Here is a 10,726-nt window from a genome sequence, read left to right as displayed (position 1 = left end):
AATAGTTACACTGGGACCATTTTTTAAAGGTGACCTCCAAAAGGCTTTTAAAAAGGGTATGTGCCCATTTTTGATTCTTTATCAAATATAAAACAGGCTGAAGGCTCATTTATTTTTATAAGGTTTTGTTTTCCAGCCTGTATAACCTAGAAATAGCAGGATTGTCACTTCTGGTCTTCCCCAGTTGTAATGAAAAAATTCAAGGGGTCTCAAAAGAGCATGGATTTCAAAGTGTCATATGAAAGAAGTAAGACGGCTGAATTTTATCATAAGCACTCTGTCTCCAAAGCATTCTTTAAGCACTAGAGTTAAATAGAAGTTAAACAAAAGAATTTCAAAACTAAAAATCCCTTCCGCTCTCAGTTATTCAATTTTAGTCTCTTATAGTGCCAGAATTTCACTAGTTTTCCAGTTGCCTTCCAGGTACCTAAAACTTGAATTTCTAAAATTTCTCAATGTAAAAAGCTAGCTGGGCTTCCAAACCTACCCGCCTCTATCCCTTCTCCCCCCACCCACCTTAAAATGTATTTTAAAAGGCCTTAAACATTGTTCTCTTTTACAATTCATCTTTAATGTCTCAGTAAGAAAATGGTAGAGAAAAAAATCTTGATTGAGCGCCTTTTTGCATAGATCCCATCACAGGATTGGATTTAAAGTCAGATTGTGTGTGACAAAGTAGGTATAATGGGATGGCATAAAGGTTTCATTAGCACTCTTTTGGGGTGACCCACTTAAAACCCATTTGGGGATTGGTCATGATGAGTAACTAGACACTCATGCCAAGAAAACCTAACTCCCCTCAATATGTTTGCTGTCACATGGGTGGGTTTGTACAGAATGAACATTCCAGGGGGAGACGCACTTTGAACAAAAATGTAAATAATATAATTTAGAACAAAACCGAAATCATCACCTGACACAGAGAAGGAAATTAACACACATGCTGCAGGGTCAACAATATATCAAGAAACAATTATATACTCTGTAGTAAGGAAGCAAATCCATTAATCAATGTACCTCATTTTATTTGTTTAGCATTTGGATGGCTTAACCCAGAGCTACCTGAATTATTGGCACCTGGGATGGATGTGTATTTTGCTGTACCTGCAGGTACTGAAACACCTCTTGTTTACTATCTGTTTTATTGAACTTGTGACTCCTCCCAAGTGAATGTTTCCTCTCCCACGTTAAAAGGACAGCGCGGTGCTTTGTGCCAGACCCTGAAATCACGACCCCTCTGGAAGAAGAATGCCTTTTGGGTGTGCTCAAGGGGTTATCACTTCCTTTTCCCCACAAAAGTCTTGTAATCAGTTTCTGGCGGTCCCAGTGCTGAGCCCGGGTTGAAAGCTTACTCCTTAATTATGTGGCTTTATTACACAAGAAAAATTTGAGAAAAATTTAAAAGTTGCCAAGAGCTAGAGTGACCTTTGACCCCAGAGCTCGTGTGAGTACTGACTAAACAAATGCATTTTCCCAGTGCTTCCCTCCCTCCTACCCCCACTTCTAGAGTCTCATCTTTTGTCTTGCTGTGACTCTCTCTTAAACAGCAGCTTCTCCTCCTAAGAGACAAATGTAGGAAAAATTCAGCTGCTTTCATAGATTAAGCACCACATCCCCTGGAGTTTTCCCAGACACTTCTGTCATCAGCTGTTGACTACCACAGTATGAGAAATATATAATTAGACCAACTCACAAGCCACCTTTTTTCGAAGGGATAGGGTCACTGAAAGGATTAATGAGCAGTAGAGGTTGGGGGGGAGGTGACCCTTCCCAAATTTGGGTCAGCACCTTATGCAAATTTTTTGGCTCTAGAAATCTAACTGGAAATCTTTCAAAAGATGCTGTTCTCATGAGATTCCTGGCTCATGATGGCTGCAATCAGGTTCTTGTGATATTTTGGTACTTTTGCTTCTAGCTGAAACCAGAAATCACAGGTACAAGAAAATATAGGTGAACAAAAGGTTAGCCAAACTTTTTCAAATGCTCCCTTGCCCATTAGTTCTATTTTGTAAATATTCACTGGAATGAGAGGGTTCCTCCTGATTTAAAATTTGCAGGTAATTTTGATTTTTCACTTGAAGCACACAATCAAACAGCTGCGGTCAAATGTGAGACAAGAGGCAGCAGAAGAATGAACAGACAATGAGCATGAACATTTATCACTCCCCAAATCGACCTCAGTTGCCTTCACTGCAGTAGATAAGGAACAGACTAGATGATGTGAGTACACCCTATGTCTCTATTAAGTATACACGGTTGGATACCCTGAATTCACTCAAGAATTATATAGACTTCTCTTGGTTACTAGAATCCCTAATTCCAGACTTGTTTAGAGAAATGTCTGTTATAAATATACTGAATTTATGCTTGTTTACTCAAAAAAATATACTTGGAAGATCTGTTACCTGAAAAATCCAATTGTGGTGGTAGGCTTTAGGTTTTTTTGAGGCCACATATGCCAATGTCTTGGAGACTCAAACACTGCAGTCCTGCATATGGGCTCTCCCGGTAACTTTATTTTTCCCTTTAAGGCTTGACTGGTGGGACGACAAGACAAAAATTACTTTCCAAAAAACAAAAACAAAAACAGGACTTTTTCCTGGTGCATATTTCCACACTAAGAAAGCCTCCTCTATTCATCATGCTTTGGAAAGACAATTTGATATTCACATTCCCTTTCTAATTTGAAAGAGGCTTCTAAAAGGTTCTTCGCACATATCAGTACTATGTCCATTAAACACTAACAGAATGGTGGTGACTTCCCAACACACCCCTACGCTTGGCAGGGGAAGGGTTAGTGGAAAACTAGAATCAAATTTGAACACTCCTCAACTAAAATGGAGAGAGACGGGTTTGAAAGATGGACCCTACTCTGTATTAAATTTCAAATTTAGTTCTTTCCCTTGAACATAAACAGGATTCTCGTTTTTTATGGAGGACAAGTTGTTCAGCATTAGAGCTTCCCCACACTATGTGCTTCCTCACCTGGTGGGACTTGTAGCTCAAGTTGTCATGGCCATGCAATCCTTGACTTCTCTGCCGAAAGGGTCAGAAGCGATGGGGTCTGCCTTACAGAAAGCACCACCCATGACTAGGGAATGACCTCAATAGAGCCGCTGCCAAACTGAATGCCTCCTAGAGTTCCCCCATGAAGCCTCTTAACCCTCCATCTCTCCTCCAGTTCATCAGTCCAAGGCCCGATTTCAAAAAGCATGTTCTGTATGCAATGTATCAGCCAAGTGTATATTTTACAAAGGCAAAGAGATTTGCTGCTCAGGGGTAATAAATGTAGTGTGTGGAGAGTGGGGGAAGTCATGTCAAACACAAGAGGAAAACACTGTACAGGAGGCTTGCATATTAATTTCTATAACAGAAATCTCACAAGTCCCACCCCACTATAAAAGTGACAATAATGTAATGCTGTTTTACAGGCATTTACAGGCATTGACAGGCCCATCACAATGGAAATATCTCGAGCAAGTTATTTGGCTGCCATGACAGAAAGAGTTGTTTGTTTTGAAACAGATTATTTATTTTTGTAATGCAGACAAATTAGCAACCTATTTAATGAACCACTGCTGCTTGTAAACTTCATCTCTGAAAAGTCACAGGACTCGGAGCACATCAGAAATGTTGGCTCAGAAAGAGAACAGAGTCAGGCTTGTTTGTCCGGTATTGGCCTGAAATGCTCTGAACCTCCATAGACAAAGCTTAGGGGATATTGTTGGCTTCTGTAACTTGCAAATTCATGATCTTTCAGTCTTCCAGTCTGTTAACTTCTCCAGACAGTCACACATCTTACTGTGGAAGATAGCTGTGGTAGAGGGGAGGGATTAAGTTATCACATCCTGAGGCCCAAGAAATTAAATTTGCTACTGCTCTGTATCTCACTTTGGGACTGCCTTAAACTTTCCTGGGGAACTAGAGTGGAATGTTCCATTTCTCCAGACCTGCAGCTTTTTTTTGGTTTTGTTTTGATGTGTCAAGTGTAACTCTTACACGCCACACATTTCAACAGTACTGCTGTAAAGCAGCCTGTTCCTCAGATGAACTATTCTGCAAATACCATTAGGAACCCTTATGTTTAAAAAACAAACTTAAATCAACATTAGCATTGTAATTATTGCAAAGCCACTGAATGGGCCACTTGGTTACCTAAAGTCTTTTTTAATCCCAAAACAACATAGTTAGGATGGGAAAGACTTTCTGGAGGTATTTGAAATATGCTTATTCCATTTCAGATCCTGAGACTCAAGTTACCAGCAAGTTGTGAGATAAGGCAGCCAGCGCTGGGACCCCAGGGTTCTATGCAACTTTGGTAATTTGCTTGGCTCAGTACATGGGCCATTTAAGCCCCTGATAACACCAGCTGGAATGTGTGCTCTATAGCCAGGGACAGCTGGGAGGAGAAAAGGTTAGTCACAAATTAAATTAAGAGGTGTAAAATGCTGTGAGAAGAAAAACAAATTGAGATGGTGAAAACAGGTGCCAACTGACATTTACTCAATACTCAGTCACACTTTCCTTTCTCTCTATGTAATTAGCAGCTAAGCTGAATTAGGGCAGATTTCATGCTTCTGTGACCTCCATGAACCACCTCCTCCCCCTCCTGAAAAAAGGAAAAACACCTGCAGCTAGAAGATTTTCCATAGGAGTAAAATGAGAAAAATCCCAACTACTGTAGAGCTGGGTTGGTAACAATGAATTCTTTTGAAAAGGATAAAACTGGCTTTATCTGAGGAATTGCTGGTAAAGTCAAATAATTATTTGCCTTATTATTACATTTACCAAAACACAGCAATGCAGTGGTATGCTTTGGAGGGGGGGAGGGTTGGACGAAAAATACTAAAATCAACAAATAATAGGCTGGTAAATATTTAGAGGTCCAATTGAATGGCCAAGAGCACTGTGAAGAAGGAACTCCCAACTATCTTGTTCATGTCTTCAGCTTTGGATAAGCCACTGACTTCAGAGAGCTTTGGATCAGGCCCATTTGCTCTCTGCTTCCTGGAAAATGAGGATAACATTTTCTTGCCTCTCTCGCAGGGGTGCCAGGGGGATTGAACTAGTTAACACTCAAACTATTTGGAGCTGCAAAACACTACGTAGTTCTAAACACTATGTTTTAAAGTAGTATTAGACTTGACTCGTAATGATGTGACAGCTCCCTTCCAGTTTAAAGCCAACCTTAAGTCGGGGAATAAAATAAAGACGGCCAATCAGAACAAACAGTAAGTGACAGTAATGGTTTAAAATCCATGGGTCCAATCCTGCAGCTCTTGCTCATGTGAACAATCTAATTGAAGTAAATAGGCCCAATCATTCCTCTGTAACTCAAAGGGTGTTTCATATGAAGTTCCAGTTTTGACCTATTTCTGTTTTAATTATAATGTTTACACTTTGGTTCCTATACATTTCTGAAAAGATTCCCTTTTACAATTGCTTCAATGGCCTCATTGATTAGTTACGATTAGTTACACCAGCCTAGCTATACCAGCAACACCCCCGATGGAGAGACAGCTTATACTGACAGTTCTTTTGCTGGCAAACGGACTTTTTGTGAATGTATTCCAGAAAATCCATCATTTTGTGTCATTCCTGATCTCTGTCACCTTCAGACAATAAAATACCATAATTTTATGTATGGTAAAATATAGGGATCTCTTCAAAATTGTTTGTTATATATACACATATATATATATGCATTAAATATAGCTTCACCCATTCACTGAAGAATGAGTGACTAAGACATGCCAAAATAATGTTTTGCTTACGTTATCATTAAAACAGAAGTCACACTATTGAGGATTTATCATGCTGTGTCATTTGACCTAAGAAGTTGTATACAGAGAGGAATGGCTCAGACTGAGGCAGTGTCAGAGGGTTGATAGCAAATAAGTCCAACAAGAAATTTCTGAATGATGCCATTAGAGGCAGCAGTCTCAGGAGGTTAAACTTTGGTGGCAAGGTCAGTGAAAAGATGCCAAATACCACCCCAGTTTTGGGTTGCACACATAAAAATGTGTCCCATATTATGGGGGAATATACAACATCAGTGAGATTACATTTGTCAAGATTGCAAACAAAGGTGTGATTGTAGCACAGGTAGGCATATTAGCATAGGTAGGCATAGATTAAATCTAGCACAAATATGCCTACTTGCACTACAATCACACCTTCACTTGAAGCACAGGTATACCCTTAGATATCCTGTACAGTGCCAGACTCCACCAAAGTAATTCATAGCTTTTTAAAAAAAAAAAAAATTCAAAGTACCATACTAATACTATTCATTTTCACTGTGTTCTTGTGAGGTATTGCCCTGATTTTACAGATGGGGAAAACAGGCAGACATATAAGTGGTAAGTGACTTAACTAAAGCCAAAGGAGAAGTTGCTATCAGAATCAGGTTTAAAACTCAGGTTGATTCTACTGTTTGTCAGTCCATTAAATCACTCCTTTCAAAAATAAGGTATAGGAAATATTTAACAAGTCTTATTTCTATCTATTAATGCCACATTTTTTTGTATTTTGATTTTACTATTATCTCATAACCAGAGAAATGGTGAGGAACTGCAATTCAGGGAAAGCAAGATAAATGTTTAGGCTGGAATTGTCAAAGGGGCCTAGGGGAGTAGTGTGCTCAGCTCCTTTGAAAATTACGACCTCTGTGTGAAGAGAAATTTGTTAGGAAGGGGAAAAAAAACTGAATTTGTAGAGCTTGATCAAACAGTTAAGAAGTGCTGTGTGATAATTATCTGAGGGGTGAAGATGCTGGACTAGTCAATTTGTATAAAAAGTAATTAAGACAAAATGGCTTCCTGTCAAAAACAAAACTTCTGTGGAAAAATTCATTTGAGTGTATTTTCTGGTGGGTTTTTTTCAGTTAAAAAGTGAAACCATATTTCTTCATTAAAATTGTTCAGAATTCTGGTTTTCCATTCTAAAGCTGAATTTATTTTAACACAGGAAATGGACAATTATTTTTTTAAATTTCCCTTGAAAAATAATTGACATTTTTCTACCAGCTCTATTGAACATCAAGGAAGGAGAATAATAGACATGGGTTGAATTTTTTTGACTGTGGAATAGGAGAATGGTAGAAGTCCGTCCAGTATCATCCAGTATCAAGTCTTCAGTCTTAGTGCTGAGATGAGAATGGTATGGAAATTACACTGGTCACAATGGTGAATGTTCTCTACCTAGCTGCAGATTATGGAAGTGGGGGGACATCATCAGCCCCCACAAAAAAGTGGGATGACCTCATCACTACCCACAGCTGCTCATCCCCTTGTCCAGCATTTAATTCTGCCCCAACTGCCAAATCACATCCCTCGCTAAATTCTGCTCCCATATCTATTCTGCTCCTTGCAGCTCCCCCTTTAATTCTGCCTTCTAGACTCACATCTGCTCCTCCTGGGTTTCCTCACCCCTCTCTTCTAGCCTGAGTGGACTGCAGTAGGATCCCCTTTGCCTCTTTCCAGGTTGGGTGTTGCAGGAGAAGGGCAGAGGAGGCTGAAGTCTTTCTCCTCCCCCTTTCCTGCCTCTCATGAGAGTGGGGTCTGCTCCTGAGGGGACGGGGAGAGCACTCTGCATGTTTCTCGCAGCAGCCCTGACTCACTGTTCATCCCCAGGAGGCAAGCAAGCGGGGAAAGAATCTAGAGGGGTTCCCCCCCAGGCTGTACTAAACATATGCACCCCTCACAAACCCAGGCTTCTCTTTAGAGCTTTTATTTGTTGGGTCTGAGACAGCACACTTTAAACATTGGATGGAGATCAGGGCAAAGTTTTTTAAATGAGCAGCTGCAGTTAGTAATCCATATGTAGGCACCAAAATAAGTGGCTTGATTTTTCTAAATACCAATTTTAGCAATTAACTTTAGACATCCATTTTTGAAAATCTTGGCCCAACAGTCCATGCCAGTATTAAACCTACCTTTCCTATTGACAACTGGTCGTTAGATATTGCTGACTTGCTTGCATATCTCAACAGGAATGAATGTATAGGCTTTGGGGCAACTTTGTTCCTTCCTGCTGAGCATCCCCAAAGAGCAGTTTTGTGCAATTATTTGTTCTCCTTAAGGACATTCTCATTTGAGTTCCATTTGGTCTTCCCTCTTAGCCAGCACATATAGGGCAGCTAGAAGGACTAGTGAGGAAATGTGAGCTATGGGGCCTTCAGTATGCTAAACTTATTATTAATCTGACCTAATCTATCTGATTCACTTAATGTTTTACCATATATATAACTGCAATTGGACATGGCTGGCTATGATCCAGACTGGATAAAAGATGCTGGTAGGATGGAGGGAAACAACTGGAAGTTGGGGTGAGGATTTTAAACGTCCCACTGACATGGGTTGCATGTGTCCACCTTTTGCTACTCAGGTTCCCAGTTGGGGAGCCTGGCTAGATCCCCAGCTGTTGTGAGATGATCAGGTTAGTAGCAGTAGCTAGTTTGAGATTTTCCACCAATCTGTGTCTAGACGGGTGTTTGCAAGTTGTATACAAGATAACTAGTGTCAATATATTTTTTTTGTTTGCTCAGCACAGAGTATTGTAGTGAATTATGCGTGGGGCTGCCTCTTTAATCCATTCAGAAGATGAAGCTAGTGCAGAATGTAGCAGCCCATTTGTTTGCAGGTGTTTTCTGTTAGGAATACATGATGCCAGTCCTCTAGCGCTGGCTGCCTGTTGGTTTGGCCTTATACACCCTAAATCACTTGGGTTCTGCCAATGAGTGATTGCCTCTCTCCCTGGGTGATACCTGCAGCAGTTGCCTCCAGCAGAGGTGCTTAGGACTGGAGGCCTCTTGGTTTCTAAGAGGGGGTTAAACACCTCCAGGGCTGGCTTTCTCTGGTTTCACTATTTCAGTTGGTTCAAACAACCAGGACATGCTGCAAAACCCTTCTTCTATTTACTCCTGCTTTCAGGGAGGGAAGGGTGAGATACAGATTGGTACTTGTGTATCAGATGGGCTATTGTTTAGCTCTGAGTTTCAGTTGCTGGTTGGTTATTTCTGTTTCTGCGAATGCTGCTGATTTTACTGTTTGACAGTTGTGATTCAAATATACGTCATAAGTGCTTAAGTCTTTGTAAGGTGGCTGCGTTATGTTTAGGTCAAAACATCCAATACTTGTTACTGCTTTTGCTAGGAAACCATCTCCTTTAATTAGCATGAGCCTGCTTTTCCTTCATAAAAAAGAGTGGGACTTCCCAGTGTTAGAGATGGCACGAATACTCTTCCCTTTCTATTCATTACCTTTTTGTAAGAGACAGATGACATATTATAGAATAGAGTTGGGCACTGAAAAAACAGCCTGCTAATATTCACTGGCTGAATGAATTCGCTTCAGCCATCTCCATGTCCTTTATTCACTTTCTACAAACATTTGTATGATCAAGTTTGACTGCCATGAACATTCACGAAAGTTTCAAAATGACACGCATGACCATTTGCATTCAATAAGAGAGAAGTATCATGTGACTGATTTCACTGACCACTCAAAACTAACCAGCTCAAACAGATACAGAGATCTGTCTGTGATCAATCCATTGTAATAACATTCACAAAACAATCCACCTAATATTGACAGTAATGACTACATTTTAAAAAATAAGGAGCCTCATATTTAACCTCATTCCGCAGGTAGAGGCTAAATTCATATATCGTTTAATATTTGTATTGCTGTAGCACCAAAGGAGATCAAGTATCAGAATCTCATTGTACAAAGCACTGTGGAGATGTGTAATAAAACACTAAATCTCTAGCGCAAGGACTATCTAGGATACGACAACACAGGTGGATGAGACAAACTATGTCAAGCAAATCACAGTCTAGCCAGCTAAATACACTAAGTTAAAATTCTTCCCTCATCCGTATTACAAAATTATTTATAAGGTAACTAAATCAAACTTTTATGTCTGAGTATTAAGAGACTTGGAAGCTATTTCTACATGCTTTCTGTTTGACAAATAATTTGTTAATTCTTTACATCAATCAGTCTTCCGTTTGCCAGATGGTTAGACAAGCAACTGGCAGAACAGATGCCAATGAGAATGACTTCAGCGTATGCCTGGATTAGTTTCTTACATCTAAGCATTCATTATAAGATAGTGGATGGCCAGTTCCGACCTTTCTGTCAGGTAGACAGCCATTTGAAACTAGAAATTGATTCAAACGAAAACATAAGAATAATGTTCATACTGGGTCAGATCAATGGTTCATCTAGCCCAGTATCCTGCCTTCCAACAGTGGCCAATGCCAGGTGCTCCAGAGGGAACAAACAGAACAGGCCAATTATTGAGTGATCAATCCCATTAACCAGTCCCAGGGTCTGGCAGTCAGAGGCTTGGTTAAATAGCTATCTAGCTCTTCAATCTTTGCACTGCCCTGTGCATCTTATGATATTTTCTAAATTAATCTATGCACTAAGCCTATTATGTTTTATGTTATCTCCAAGAATCTGTTCCTTGAACTATCAGCATTATTTACATAAGTGCATAATGTACCTTTCATACCAAGCAGTCTGTGGATCAATGAACAAACGATTCCATCATTCCACAGGGAAGACGTTCAACTCTGTCCCCCAAACTATTAACTTATCCACATCACAGGGACATTGAGACTTCCATAAAAGCCATAAAATGCTCTGATATCTTCAAGTTGAAGATTGCTATAGATGTGCAGAATATTACTAGGAACAGGTTATCTAAGTCACTCTAG

This window comes from Caretta caretta, chromosome 2 (genome assembly GCF_965140235.1).
Source record: "Caretta caretta isolate rCarCar2 chromosome 2, rCarCar1.hap1, whole genome shotgun sequence".
Taxonomy (NCBI): Eukaryota; Metazoa; Chordata; order Testudines; family Cheloniidae; genus Caretta; species Caretta caretta.
The sequence above is the reverse complement of the archived record's forward strand: the minus strand, read 5'-3'. Positions refer to the sequence as shown.